Genomic DNA, 15,774 nt, shown 5'->3' on the forward strand with positions numbered 1-15,774 from the left:
GAACTTGATGTGTAGAATGTGGACCCAGTAGGGGGTCTTTAGGTCAAATTGGGGACAAAGCCCCCAAAAGGCAGTTCTCTTGAAGGTTGATTTTTTTTTTTTTTTTTTTTTTTGACAGGCAGAGTTAGGCAGTGAGAGACAGAGAGAAAGGTCTTCCTTCCGTTGGTCCCCCCCCAAAATGGCTGCTATGGCCTGCGCACTGCACCACTCCAAAGCAAGGAGCCAGATGCCCCCTCTTGGTCTCCCATGCGGGTGCAGGGCCCAAGCACTTGGGCCATCCTCCACTGCCTTCCCGGGTCACAACAGAGAGCTGGACTGGAAGAGGAGCAACCAGGACTAGAACCCAGAGTACCGTCGCTGCAGGCGGAGGATTAGCCTAGTCAGCTGCGGCGCCGGCCTGAAGGTTGATTTCTATAAGCCAAGTTCTGCCTAGCCTTTTCTCTGCTTCCTGACTACCCTGGGAACCTCCCTCTGCATGTGTTCTTTGTTGCCATCCTCCAATCTCACCAGATGCCTAAACTAACACCGCTGCCTGATCTTGAACTGGGAACCTCCAAAACTGTAAGCTGAACTTAACCTTCTTTCCTAAGTAGCTTCTCAGTTATTTTAGTTTAAGTTAGGAAGAGCAGACTGCTACAGAGGATTAAATAACCTTATTTAGACCAAACAATTTTTTTTTAAAGATTTATTTATTTATTTGAAAGGCAGAGTTTCGCAGAGAGAGAGGTCTTCTGGTTCACTCCCCAGATGGCCGCAACAGCTGGAGCTGTGCCGATCAGGAGCCAGGAGCCTCTTCCAGGTCTCCCACAAAGGTGCAGGGGCCAAGGGCTTGGGCCATCTTCTGCTTTCCCAGGCCATGGCAGAGAGCTGGATTGGAAGAAGAGCAACCAGGACTAGAACTGGCACCCATATGGGATGCTGGTGCTTCAGGCCAGGGCGTTAACTCACTGTGCCACAGCACCGGCCAGACCATACAATTTGAGACTGAAAAAAACTGGGATTTTTAACTTCAGATGGGTAACTTTAGAGTCTGCTTTTCAGAGCCCAAACTATGTTGTTTTGTTTGGATACTTTCAGGTCTGGCTCTGGCCTTTATCCTAAAATTTTGTAGACTTAGTTAAATGATAACACTTTTTTTTTTTAAGATTTATTTATTGTATTTGAAAGAGTTACACAAAAGGGGAGAGAGACAGACAGACTTCCATCTGCTGGTTCACTCCCCAATTGGCCGCAACTGCCGGAGCTGTGTTGATCCGAAGCCAGGAGCTTCTTCTGGGTCTCCCACGCGGGTGCAGGGGCCCAAGGACTTGGGCCATATTTTGCTGCTTTCCCAGGCCAAAAAAAGCAGAGAACTGGATCTGAAGTGGAGCAGCCAGGACAGGAACTGGCACCCTTATAGGATGCTGGCACTATAGGCAGCGGTTTCACCCCCTATGCCACCGCGCTGGCCCCAATAACACTCTTCTTAAATGACTAATAGTGGAAGGGAAATGGAGAAACTCACTAAAGATTGGTTAGAAAGGAAGAAGATGGGAAGAAACATCCAGGACTCAAATGATGGTGCTTGGTTAAGGATATATTCTGATGGTCAGTTGGTAGTTGAGTTATTGGACCACGGTGTTTCTTGGGTAACTTTTTGGCAGTAGAGGAAATGGGTAGCCAACCTGGATGACACACTTGTTGCTGCTGATACTGCCACTGGGAGGCTTTCCCTTACCCTCTAGAGCCCTTCTTTTGAGCAGGTCACATCTGGCTGGTGCTGACTCTGTGCCCAAGATCAGAAATTTGGGCAGAGGTCATCCTCTTTGGTATAGTGCCTTTTGCTTTTTATGCTCTTAATAAGAGAATTCCTATAAAACCTTAGGGGGTTGCCTCACAGTTTCATTTGTTGAGACTGCCTTGTAAGCTAGCGTCAGAGATTTTGTCTGGTCATAGCAGAATACACCAGCTCTTTTCTTTGCTGCCTTTTGGTCCAAGTAACTAGAATACGAGCCCACCTCTCTTCTGCTTCTGGGAGACAGAATCTGGCTGTCAGAGCTGTCCACTTTTGTTCTAATCATCCGCAGCCTGGGGGTTAGAATCATATCACATAAACCTGACTCAGGAGATGATCCTGATAGTGTGAGAGAAAGGAAGACGAAGTTCTCTGAGAATGGAAAATGTGGTCTGTGTAGTCCATTATAATAATGTATCCTGGGGCCTGCGTTGTGGTTTAGCAGGTAAAGCCACCGCCTGCAGTGCTGACATCCCATATGGGTGCCGGTTCGAGTCCCTAATGCTCCACTTCAGATCCAACTCTGCTGTGGCCTGGGAAAGCAGTACAAGATGGCCCAGGTCCTTAGGCTCCCTTACCCACGTGGGAGACCAGGAAGAAGCTCCTGGCCCCCTGGCTTCGGATCTGTGCAGCTCAGGCCGTTGCAGCCATTTGGAAAGTACACCAGCGGATGGAAGACTTTCTGCCTCTCTGTAACTCTGCCTTTCAAATTCAAATTAAATAAATAAATAAATCTTTAAAAAAAATAATGTATCATGCTGGAAGCTCCCAGGTGCCAGAGAAAGTATTGGTTTTACTAATTGCTTGCTTATAGCATCTAGGTTGTTAGGAGTTGAAGGGATGATTAACTAGTTTGTGAATTGACAGGTTTGTGGATTAACTAGTTGTTAAGGTAGTGCAGGATCATAAGATCTGATGGCCTGGACTTCTGTCACTGCTGCTTTGCTTCTTGCTCCAAAAATAGTCTCCAGAGGAGCCAACACGGGTGGAGAAGAGGCGTAACAGTTGAGTTTCTGGAGTCACTTACCTCTTCTTCAGCCAGAGCAGCTTTTTTTTTTCCTCCTTTTTCCTCCAGTTGCATAATTCTCATTTGTGGGCTGCTAGGTGGCAATCATTCTTTAAAGGGCCCTTGTTACAATTTAATCTGCCCAATCCACTCTCCCTACTTCACTCTATGGATTTTCCTGTTCTAAACATTGCAAGTTAATGGAATCATACAACTTGTGGCCTTTTGTGTGTGACTTTTATCAAGGTTCATTTTTGTTGTAGCATATCCAAGTACTTAATTACGTTTTATGGCTAAGTAATATTCCACTGTGGACATACAGCACATTTCATTTCTTCACGTATGAATTGGTAGGACATTGGACTGTTTTCCACTGGGGCTAGTATGAACATTCATCTACATGTGTACAGGCTTTGTGTAGGCATATGTCTTCAATGCTCTTGGGTAGATAAATACAAGGGAAATTATTGGATCAGGTGGGAACACTTTTTGAGGAACTATTAAAACTGCTTTGCAAGGTACTATACCATTTTACTTTCCCACCAGCAGTGTTGAAGGATTCTGGTATCTCCACTTGCTGCTAGCACTTCGTTATCTTTTTAATTACAGCCATCCTGGTGGCTGTAAAGTGTTACCTCATTATGGTTTTTATTGTGCTTTTCCCTGATGTCTCATGATGTTGAGCATCTTTTCATTTGCTTATTGGCCATTTGTATATCTTTGGAGAAATGTCTATTCAGGTCTTTTTCCCATTTTAAATTGAGTTATTTGTTTCTATTATAAAGTTACAATTTTTTTCTATGCTATGGAGATAAGTTGTTTATCAGAAATATGATTGGTAAATAATTTTCTTCCATTGTGTAGACTATCTTCATTTCCTTGATAGCATCATTCGAAGCACAGAAGTTTCTGATTTTGGTGCAGTATACTTTATCTAATTTTTTCTTTTTGTGCTTGTGCTTTGTTTCTTTCTTTTTTTTTTTTTTTAAGATTTTATTTATTTATTTGAGAGGCAGAGTTACAGACGGAGATTGAAAGACAGAGAGAAAGGTCTACCATTTGCTGGTTCACTCCCCAAGGAGCCAAGAGCTTCTGCTGGGTCTCTCACACAGGTGCAGGAGCCCAAGCACTTAGGCCATCTTCCACTGCTTTTCCAGGCCAAAGCAGAGAGCTGGATTGAAGAGGGGTGCCTGTATGGGATGCTGGCGCTGCAGGTGGAGGCTTAGGCTATTTCCCACAGCGCTGGCCCTTGTACTTTTTTTGTTTTTAAAGATTGATTTATTTATTTGAAAGAGTTATATAGAGAAAGAGAGAGACAGAGGGAGTTATCTTCTATCCGCTGGTTTGTTCCCCAGTTAGCTGCAGCAGCCAGCTGAAGTCAGGAGCTTTTTCGAGGTCTCCCGTGTGGGTGACCAGGGTTGTATGTGCTTGGGCCATCTTCTGCTACTTTCCCAGGCACAGTAACAGGGAGCTGGATTGGAAGTGGAACTGGAGCCCTTATGGTATGCTGGTGTTGCAGGTGGTAGCTTAACCTGCTATGTGACTATGCTGGCCCCCTTTTTCTTGTGCTTTTGGTTTTTAGTTTTAAGAAATCATTGGGGCTGGCGCTGTGGCACAGCGGGTTAATGCCCTGGCTTGAAGTGCTGGCATCCCACGTGGGCGCCGGTTCAAGACCCGGCTGCTCCACTTCCATCCAGCTCTCTGGTGTGGCCTGGGAAAGCAGTAGAAGATGGCTCAAGTGTTCGGACCCCTGCACCTGCCAGGGAGACCCGGAAGAAGCTCCTGGCTTGAATCAGCTCAGCGCGGGCGGTTGCGGACAACTGGGGAGTGAACCATCAGATGGAAGACCTCTCTCTCTCTGCCTATCCTCTCTCTGTGTAACTCTTTCAAATAAATAAATAAATCTTAAAAAGAAAAAAAAAAAAAAAGAAATTGTTGCCCAGTCCAGTGCTGTGATGATTTCTGTGTATTTCATTTAGGGAGAGTTGTTTTTTTTTTTTTTTTTTTTGTAATTTGAGAAGCAGAGACAGGGTTGGGGTAAGGGGGACCCTCATCCTCTAGTTCATTGCCTAAATGCTTGGAATGTTTTGGACTGGGTTGGGGGCTGGAACCAAGAACTGGGAACACAATCCATGTCTTTTGGGTGGCCAATTACTTGAACTACCACCTCTGCTTTCCAGGGTCTGTGTCAGTGGGAATTTGGAGTCAGGTATTTGATATGGGACATAAGCATCTTTTAACTACTAGGCTCAATGCCTACTCCAGGAGTTTTATATGGAGATCATTTTAGCTTTTACATTTATAGGTTGTTGATCAGTGTTAAGTAAGTTTTTGTATGTGGTATACAGTGGGGTCCAGTTTATTTTGCATATGGAAATCTAGTTTTCTTTATACTGTTAGAAAGCCTTCCTTTCTCCATTGCATGCATGCATTGTCTTGATAATTTGTTTTCAGGTACCTAGTTTAAAGAATTAAGGTTAAAATATGATGTGGAATTAAAGTGTAACGTAGTTCAGACTGTCATATTAATACTCATTTTGATCCATTAGTAACATCTTTCTCCTAGACTTTTTGGAAATATGGTTTGAAATACAGACTTTCCGTGGATGAGCTTTTTGTGAGAATAATATAAAACTAGTATATACATTTAGAGCTCTTCATTTGGTTACTCACACAGGTCAGATTATGTCACAGAAGGTACTTTAAAAAAATGCATTAGCACTGGGATTAATGGTTATCTACAGTATGACTTTGGACAAATTATTTGACCTTTTCGCTAATCTGGAAAGTGGTTTTAATATTATTATTCCTACTTTTTTTAAAAAATGAAAGCCATACTTATGCAGATTATATGGAAAAATTTAAAAAGTACAATTTTTCCTATTAAATCCCACTTCCGGTATAACTCTTTTTAGCTATTTTACTATTTTTTGTTTTTAGTGTTTGTCAATTCCAAAAGTCATTTTTTTCTATATCTCAACTCTAATATGTCTCAACTCTGTTATAGATAAGAAATTAGATTGTTTTCCACCTGTCCTAGCACTTTAGTTTCTACTACTTAAAACAATTTTTTTTCTAACTTTGTTCTTGGTTATTCTTGACTTCTGTAATAGTTAAAGTATAAAACTCTGAAAAGCCTTTCTGTACTTCTACAAGAAAATTTTTGGAAATTGAGTCATAACAGCCAACTTTTAAATGTTTAAGTATTAATCACTGTAGAACCAATGGTGTGGGATTTGGAGAAACTTTACTTCTATGAAATTAGTCCTTAGAAGGAGAAGAATAACAGTCCTGCTTGAGTGGGAAGAATCCGTTGAAATTCGTTTTAAAATTTAATATTACAACGTGTTCTTATTTTGTTACCATTCAGCTTTTCTTGGTAGACTTTCTGGATTGGTTTCCCTTTTCTAATTTTGGAAGCTTGTTATCCGGCTGTCATCCACGGCTTAGTTTACATTGTACTCCTAGGTTAGTTCTGTTGTTTGGATCCTATTTTTTCTCCTTTTTAGATGTTTCTTAAATTTTTCTGGAATGTGTCTTGAGTAGTTGTATCAGGAAGGATATGCTGGTAATGAACTTGGTGAAGTTTTTTTTTTTTTTTTTTTTTTGACAGGCAGAGTGGACAGAGAGAGAGAGAGACAGAGAGAAAGGTCTTCCTTTTGCCGTTGGTTCACCCTCCAATGGCCGCCACGGCTGGTGCGCTGCGGCCGGCGCACTGCGCTGATCCGATAGCAGGAGCCAGGTGCTTCTCCTGGTCTCCCATGGGGTGCAGGGCCCAAGCACCTGGGCCATCCTCCACTGCATTCCCTGGCCACAGCAGAGAGCTGGCCTGGAAGAGGGGCAACCGGGACAGAATCCGGCGCCCCGACTGGGACTAGAACCCGGTGTGCCGGCGCCGCAAGGCCCAGTGAGCCGCGGTGCCGGCAGTGAAGTTCTTAAATACTTGAAAATGGCTTGCCTTTTTCCTGATTGAAAATTTAGATAAAGATTTAGTCATGCTTAAGTTTAGCTTAAGAATAGGGTGTGTTCTAAGAAATATGTTAGGTGATTTCATCATTTTTAAACATCAAGTAGAATATTCTTACATGTAGATGTTACAACCTGCTCTAACCTAGACTATGTGGTAGATACATGAAGGGTCTTCAGAAAGTCAATGAAAAATGCATACTATGAGAAAACCATGAATGGACTGCAAATACTTATCTTCTAATTCTGTTTCTATGAACTTTTTGAAGTTCCTTGTATGTAAATCCATATATTTGCTTTTGTACATTATGTATGTATGTATGTGTGTGTGAGAGAGAGCTAGCGAGCGAGCGTGTTTTACTGCTAGAGGAGTGATGAATAAGTTGCAGCACAGGGGAAGTGATGCAATCTAGAGATGTAGTAGTGGCTGGTATCCTGGCATAGCTGGTTTAGCTGTGCTGGGATGCCTGCATCGCATATTGGAGTGCCTAGTGAAAGCTACTCTGTGCTTTCAGTCCAACTTCCTGCTAATGTACCTGGGAACCAGTGGTTGGTGGCCCAAGTATTTGAGTTCCTGCCACTCTTGTGGGATACCTGGGTAGAGCTGCTAGCTTTGGGCTGGCCTAACCCTGATTGTTGTGGGCATTTGCTTAGTGAACCAGTAGATGGAAGATCTCTCTCTCTCTCCTCTGTTACTCTTTCAAATAAATATTTTTTAAAAGACATGATAAATGTATGAGGCTGCCACTGGCATAGCACAGCATACTGTTTGACAGTAATCTCTTATTTATTTTTTAGCCCCCCCCCCTTTTTTTAAAGATTTATTTATTTTACTTGAAAGAGTTACATAGAGAGAGAGAGAGGTCTTCCATCCTTTGGTTCACTCCCCAGTTGGCCGCAACGGCTGGAGCTGCACCGATCTGAAGCCAGGAGCCAGGAACTTCCTCTAGGTCTCCCACGTGGGTGCAGGAGCCCAAGGGTTTGGGCCATCTTCTACTGCCTTCCCAGGCCATAGCATAGAGCTGGCTGAGAAGAGGAGCAGCTGGGACTAGAACCAGCACCCATATGGGATGCTGGTACTGCAGGTGGCGGCCTTACCCACTATGCCACAGTGCCAGCCCCAGTAATCTCTTGAGTAAGTAGGAGTACACTCTAAAATCTAAGAAGTATGGTAGGTACATGGATCAGTAACATAACCAGTTACTGGTATTATGTACCGTGTACATAGGTTTATGTACTACGCTTTATGTGGCTGGCAGTTTGATAGGTTTGTTTGTACCTGCATCACTGCATACATGTAATGTGTTGCTCTTTAACCTTAGCATGGTTGTGCTAGTTGTGACATCACTAGATTATAGGCATTTTCTACACCATTATGATTTCATGAGACCACCATCATCCATACAATCCACTGATGACTAAAATGTTATACGTGGTGCATGATTGTGTAGATTCATAATTTTTCTTGTAACTTTGAAAGCTTTGTTCCAGGAATTTAAAAATACCCAGTGTTGCTAATGAGAAATCCATTGTAGATTTAAATAGATTTAATGGTTTTCCTTTTGTAGTAACCTTTCTTGATGAGTATCTTTGCTGTGAAATGTGTCTAGCAGTGGGCCCGTTTTCAATCCTTCTGGTGGGTACCATTTCAGGCTGAGGAATTGCCTTCTTTGATAATTTTTCTTCCTCCTTTTCTCTGTTTTGAGACTTTTTTAAAAAAGATTATTTATTTGAAAAGAGTTACAGAGAGAGAGAGAGATCAATCTTTAGTCCACTGGCTCACTCCCTAGATAGCTGCAATGACTGAAGCTGGGCCAGGCTGAAGCCAGGAGTTTCTTTTGGATCTCCTGTGTCGGTGGCAAGGGCCCAAGGAGTTGGGCCATCTTTTGCTGCTTTCCCCAGGCCATTAGCAGGGAGCTGGTTCAGAAGTGGAGTAGCTGGGACTCAAACTGGTGCCCATATGGGATGCTGGCATTGCAGGTGGTGGCTTTACCCGCTATGCCAATTTCTGGCCCCTCTTTTCTTTAAGAAGCTTGTTAAATAAAAAAATACATATATTTATTTGCAAGGCAGAATGAGAGAGAGAGAGAGAGAGGGAGATTCACATCCAGATACCTGTCACCGCCTGGCTATGCAGGGCCAAGCCTAAGCCAGGACCCCAGAACTCTATCCCTGTCTCCAACATTGGGTGGCAGGAACTTGGTCCCCAATCATCTCCACATTTCTGAAATCCAACAGCTCTATAAATAAACTTTCTGCAAATTTATCCTGTGGACAAACCTTGATCCATGCTGATAGGTGGCTATTTGTAATCTTTATATTGATTTTATTTAATGTAAATATTTGTATATTTCATTGCAGCTCTTCTAGGAATAGGATTGTTGGTGTTAAGATTATGTGCATGCTCAACAGTAGTAGACAATGTCAAGTTACTTTCTAAAGAAAATTGTCTCACTTTATGATCTGTCCAGCAATCAAGTTTTTTATTGCTCAACTTTCTTGCTCACACTTGATTTTGTCAGCCTTTAAACGTTTTTGCCATGGGGCCAGTGTTGTGGTGTAGCCGGTAAAGCCGCCCACCTTCAACTTCAGATACAGGAGCTGGTTCAAGTCCCTGCTGCTCCACTTCTGATCCAACTCCCTGCTAATGTGCCTGGGGAAGCAGCAGAAGATGGCCCAAGTGTTTGGGCCCCTGCACCCATATGGGAGACCTTGATGAAATTTCTGGCTTTGGGCTGGCGCTGCGGCTCATTTGGCTAATCCTCTGCCTGCGGCGCCAGCACCCTGGGTTCTCGTCCCAGTTGGGGCACCGGATTATGTCCCAGTTACTCCTCTTCCAGGCCAGCTCTCTGCTGTGGCCCGGGAGAGCAGTGGAGGATGGCCCAAGTGCTTGGGCCCTGCACCTGCATGGGAGACCAGGAGGAAGCACCTGGCTTCGGATCGGCGCAGTGCGCCGGCCATAGTGGCCATTTGGGGGGTGAACCAATGGACGGAAGACCTTTCTCTCTGTCTCTCACTGTCTAACTCTGCCTGTCAAAAAAGAAGGAAGAAAGAAAAATTAAGAAATTTCTGGCTTTGTTCTGGCCAGGCCTGACTGTTACAGCTATTTGAGGAGTGAACTGGCAGATAAAAGATCTTTCTCTGTCTCTCCCTCTCTCTTTGTAACTCAGTTTTTTCAAATAAGTAAGTCTTTAAAAAAAAAGTTTTTACCTGTGTGTATAAAATACCATTCTTTGGTTCTCACTTTGCCCCTTTTGCTAGTGAGTTTCAGCATCTTTTACTGTGCTGACTGGTCTTCTGTCCTCTGATAATTCACTTCGTGTCTATTGCCATGTGTGTACTGGATTTTAAAAAATTGTTTCTTATGGATTTGTGATAGTTCTACAGTTTTAGTGTATGTAGTACAAATTTTTTAGTTGACTTTAAAATTTTTTTTTAAAGATTTATTCCATTTGACAGGTAAGTTGCAGAGAGAGAGGGAGGGAGAGACAGAGAGATCTTCCCATTCAATGGTTTACTCTCCACATGACCACAGTGTCTGGGGCTGGGCTGACAAAGCCAGGAGCCAGGAAATTCTTCCAGTTCTCCCACGTGGGCACAGGGGCCTAAACACTTAGGCCATCTTCTGCTGCTTTCCCAGGTACATTAGCAGGGAGCAGGATGGGAAGTGGGGCAGCTGGGACTAGAACTGGCACCCATATGGGATGCCGGCATTGCAGGTGGCAGCTTAACCCACTATGCCACAACACTGGGAAGATACTTCTTTTAATGAGCAAACATTCTTTTAGTATGGTAGATTTTATCAATTTTTTTAAACTTTTTTTTTTTAATTTGACAGCTAGAGTTATAGACCGAGAGAGAGACAGAAAGGTTTTCCTTCTATTGGTTCACTCCCCTAATGGCCTCTATGGCCACTGCTGCACCGATCCGAAGCAAGGAGCCAAGTGCTTCTTCCTGGTCTCCCATGCGGGTGCACGGGCCCAGGCACTTGGGCCATCCTCCACTGCACTCGCGGGCCACAGCAGAGAGCTGGATGGGAAGAGGAGCAATCGGGACTAGAACCTGACTCCTGTATGGGATGACGGTGCCAGCCTGATTTTTATCAATTTTTATGGATAGTGCTATTGAGTCTTCGAAATTTTTCAAAGGGGTACTGGAAGATATTTTCTCATTATTATCAAAGTTGTGTAGTTTTTTTTTTTTTAAACCTTTCTCATGTTGTAACTCACCTGGAATTGATTTTGTATGTGGTGTAAAGTGGTAATCCAGATGCATATTATCTTTTTCAAAGAATAAGAAACTGTTCTGTCACTTTTCATACTTCTAGAATCCACTCCCCCCACCCCCCATTGATCTGAATGGCATCATTTATTTTTCTTGTCTGGTTGGCCACATGGCCAGCCAGTCCATCAGCTGTCATTCTCTCTGTCTGCATCCATCCGTCCATCCATCTGTCCTTCTGCTGGTTCTGAACTCTAGTCTTTTAGTCTGTCTCTACTAACAGCATCACGGTGTTCTAGTAACTATTAACTGGTAACAACTTCTGTAAGAATAATTTCTATTGATGCATGGCATGCTCATAGAAAGTGTGCTGATCCCGGCAGCTCACCTGCACATCTGAATGAGTTCTGTGCGTATAGCTCTGCAGGTCAAGAGAAGGAACATCATTAGCGCCTTAGAGACCGTCCTTGAGTTCTCTCTCAGTAGCTAACCTCATTCTCAAAAGGTACCTACTGGTTAACTGTAAAACATTAGATTAGTTTTGCCTGTTTTTGAACGTTCTGTAAATGGAACTGTATGGTATATATGGTGTCTGTTTCTGTATATGTGTAGTCAGCCCTCTGTATCAGCAGGTTCTACATACATAATTCAACCAACTGCAGATTGAAAATATTTGGTGCGAGGCCGGCACTGTGGCTCACTAGGCTAATCCTCTGCCTGTGGCGCTGGTACCCTGGGTTCTAGTCCCAGTTGGGGCACCGGATTCTGTCCTAGTTGCTCCTCTTCCAGTCCAGCTCTCTGCTGTGGTCCGGGAGTGCAGTGGAGGATGGCCCAGGTGCTTGGGCCCTGCACCCCATGGAAGACCAGGAGGGGCATCTGGCTCCTGGCTTTGGATTGGCGCAGTGCACCGGCCATAGCAGCCATTTGGGATTTGGGGGATGAGCCAATGGAAGGAAGACCTTTCTCTCTGTCTCTCTCTCTCTCTCACTGCCTAACTCTACCTGTCGGGGGGGAAGGGGGGAGCTTTGGGCCAGGCTGAAGCCAGGAGCTTCATCTAGGTCTCCCACAATGACGGCAGGGACCCAAAAACTCGGGTCATCCTCTCCTCTGCTGCTTTTCTAGGCCTTTAGCAGGGAGTTAGATAGAAATGGAGCAGCTGGGACACAAACCAAACTGGCACCCCTGTGGTTTGCTGGCATTACAGGTGATAGCTTAACCCTCCGTGTTACAGCACAGGCCCCCACAATATTTTAAGTACAAAGTACATGTAATACACTTAACCTGTGTGGTGTCCTTGCTTCGCAGCACAGTGTAGAGTGTTGATTTTCTTTTGTGGTTGCATGGCAGGTTGGGAGCTGTAGCTTGCTGCCACACTGCCCAGCATCAGGAGAGTGTAGCTCACTGTATGCTAGCTCAGGAAAAGATGAAAGCTCAGAATTTGAACTGTAGTTTCTACTGTAGGCTGCATTGCTTTCATACATCAAAAAGTAAAAAAAAAGTCTTAAACTATTAAACATTCTCTGGGGGCTGGTGTTGTGGCGGGTTAAGCCACCTGCTGCAGCACCAGCATCCCAGATGGGTATTGGTTCAAGTCCCAGCTCTTCCATTTCTGATCCAGCTCTCTGCTAATAGCCTAGGAAAAGCAGCAGAATATGGCCCAAGTGCTAAGGCCTCTGCACACACATGGGAGAACCAGAAGAAGCTCCCAGCTTCGGAATGGCCCAACTCAAGCTGTTGAGGCCACTGGGGAGTGAACCAGTGGATGGAAGCACACGCTGGCTCGCTCTCTCTATCCTGTCTCCCCCACACCCCTCTTTAACTGCCTTTCAATTTATTTATTTATTTATTTATTCATTAATTTTTTTTTAAAGAAAGATTTTGAAAGGCAGTTGCAGAGAGAGAGAGCTTCCATCTACTGATTCACTCTCCAAATGGCCACAGTGGCCAGGGCTGAGCCAGGCCAAAGCCAGGAGCTTCATCCAAGTCTCCCACGTGGCTGCAGGGACCCAAACACTTGAACTATCTTCTACTGCCTTCCAGTCCATTAGCAGGGAGCTGAATTGGAAGTGGAGCATCTGGGACTAGAACCAGTGCCAATATGGGATGCTGGTGCTGTAGGTGGCATCCTAACCTGCTATGCCACACTGCCGTATCCAGTAAAATAAACCTTAAAAAATCTAAAACCAAAACTCAAACCAGTCTATAGTTGTATTTTGTTCATTCCCTTTCATTAATGATATAGAGCTCGAGTTGTTCCACATCCCTTGTCTACCTTTTTACTTGCAGACATCTGGTCGATGTGTAGTGGTTTTTATCTTCATTCCCCTAATGTCTAAGCCCCTTTAAATATGCTTATTGCTTATTTGAATACATTGTGCTCATTTTTATATTGTGCTGTCCATCTTTTTCATACTAATTTGTAGGGCATACTAGCTCTTCCTGATTGTGTTTTTTCCTAAACTTTTATTTAATAAGTATAAATTTTGAAAGTACAACTTTTGGATCCTGATTGTGTTTTACAAATAGCTTGTTTCCCTAGCCCTATCCATGTGTCTATTCTGTTTGTTTCCCTTTTTCCATTGACTGATGTTTCCAGGGCAAAAGAGGCATCAAGGGACTTTTTTTTTTTTTCCTTAAGATTTATTTGAGAGGTAGAGTTACAGACAGAGGGAGAGACAGTTGGAAAGGTCTTCCATTTGCTAGTTCACTCCCCAAATGGCTGCCACGGCTGGGGAGCTGGGCTGATCTGAAGGCTGGAGCTTCTTCTGGGTCTCCCAGGAGAGTAGAAGGGCCCAAGCACTTGGGCCATCTTCCAGTGCTTTCCCAGGCCGTAAACAGGGAACTGGATCAGAAGAGGAGCAGCCAGGTCATGAATTGGTGCCACTATGAGATGTGGGTGCCTCAGGCAAAGTCTTAGCTTGCTGTGCCACAGCGCTGGCCCTGAGACTCAACTTTCTAGGCTGTGTTTTCAAAATCTGGGCAGATCAGATCCTTGTTGGCTTCGTAGTGTTTTATACCTTCAGACATTTTTTTATATTATTAAGTTCAGTTAAATTCTCACAGGGAAGGTTGCCCTGAAACTGTCTAGTCAGTCCTTGAGGAACATGAAGGAGCTAAGTCTTCCTACCTTGGAGTAGGAGTAGTTCCTCAGTGAAATTCTTGGCTGTTCACTCCTCCATATAGTTTTAAAATCTTCTCAAGTTATATAGGCAAATACCCATATCCTGTTGGGATTGTGATGGGAAATGCATTGAATCTGTAAACTTGTTTGGAGAGATGTATATTTTGTTACTGTGTGTTCTTCAACATAAACATTGTAAGCTCCATTTTCTATAATTAAATTTTTCAATGAAGTTTTATAATTTTCAATTAAAATGTTACAAATATTTTGTTCTGTTTATTTTTAGGCATCTTATTTTTGTAGTAAATCGTAAATGTTATCTTTCTGTAATTGTGCTTTCTGCCTTCTAGTGTATAGAAGTAGAGTTGGACTTTGTATAATGACCTTGCTGTACTCCTAATTGTGATAAATTATCCATAGATTTCTTTTGGATTTTTCTGTGCAGACCGTCCTATCTGAATAATGACACCTTTGTTTCCTCCTTTCCAATTCTTATGCTTTTTTCTCTTTCTTTTTCTTGTCTTAATGTGCTGGCTAGGATCTCCAGTACAATGTTGAATAGAAGCTGATGGGGGCATCCTGATCTTGTTCCTGATTTTAAAGGGAATGCTTTCAGAGTTTCACAGTTAAGTACGTATGATGCTTGCTGTAGGTTTATTGTAGATTATCTTTTCAGATTAAGGATGTTCCTCTTCTGTCTTACTAATTAAAAAAAAAAAAACATGAATTCTATATCTTTTGAGACCATCATATTTTTCTTCACTAATCTGTTGTGAATTACATTGATTTTCTAATATTTAAACTAACCTTGTGTTCTAAGTATAGATTCAGCTGTGAGCTATCCTTTTTTTTTAATGATTGGATTCAATTTGAAGATATTTTATTTAGGATATTTGTCTCTAATGAGTAATTATAGTTTTTAAAGAACATACTTTTTCTTCTGGAAGAGTTTATATAAGATTAAAATGTTTGGTAGAACTTTTGATAGCTTGAAAATTGCCAGTTTTTCTTTTGGGGGGGATGCTTTTTCATTATTCAATTTCTTTGTTTCTAGAACTATGTTCGTATTTCTATTTTCAAACCTGTTTCAGTAGGTTGTACTTTCGTAGAAAGCTGTTCATTCCATCCAGTTTCTTGAATTTATAGCATTATGTTGTTAATCTCTAATGCTTTTTTAGCTAAAAGTTTCCAGTTTTAAGGCTTTGCAGAGAATCAGATTTTTAATTTTGTTTATGGTTTTTAATGTATCCTCTCAATTTCTGCTTTTCATTTCTTATATTTCCTGTGGGTTTTTCTGTTTTTCTTTCACTGGATGCCTGTCATTAAGTTTGAGCATTTTGCTACACAAAGATAATTTCAAAAGTCAGTGGAAAAATGGAATTAAAAGATGTTTATCTTGGTGCAGAAAATTTTGAAATTTATGTATAGTTTTCACAATACGCATTTTTGTGAACTTTCTGACAACCGATTGTAGCATTCAAGATGAAAACGTCTTTGTATTTTTTCTCTGGGTCATACAAGGTTGATAATTAATATATTTTTTTTTCTCTGAATATTTTTCTGTTTCCATTGTGGACTCTTTGAGTTATTTAAAAATTTAATTTGAAAACATGAGTTTCCCTAACTTAGTTACTGATTTCTGATTGCATTTTGGTTAGATAGTGTGGTCTGTGTGATACCAGTTTT

General features: G+C 42.5%; 1 protein-coding gene across 50 annotated transcripts in view; it reads left to right on the forward strand.

Annotated features, from left to right (window-relative positions):
• Positions 1-15,774, forward strand: part of PIAS2 (protein inhibitor of activated STAT 2) — a 108,156-nt gene that overhangs the window by 3,813 nt on the left and 88,569 nt on the right. For 15 of the 50 annotated variants that reach the window (XR_016214029.1, XR_011379340.2, XR_016214038.1 and 12 more), the window contains exon 2: positions 14,627-14,718. The exons of 30 other annotated variants lie outside the window; for them this stretch is intronic. The gene's annotated coding sequence lies outside the window, so the exon portion shown is untranslated. The remainder of the gene's footprint in view (positions 1-14,626; positions 14,719-15,774) is intronic. 5 more of the 50 variants (XR_016214030.1, XR_011379342.2, XM_089305149.1 and 2 more) reach the window with 1 other exon arrangement.

The sequence above is a fragment of the Oryctolagus cuniculus genome, chromosome 10 (assembly GCF_051225735.1).
Source record: "Oryctolagus cuniculus isolate XC-2025 breed Fujian yellow rabbit chromosome 10, ASM5122573v1, whole genome shotgun sequence".
Taxonomy (NCBI): Eukaryota; Metazoa; Chordata; class Mammalia; order Lagomorpha; family Leporidae; genus Oryctolagus; species Oryctolagus cuniculus.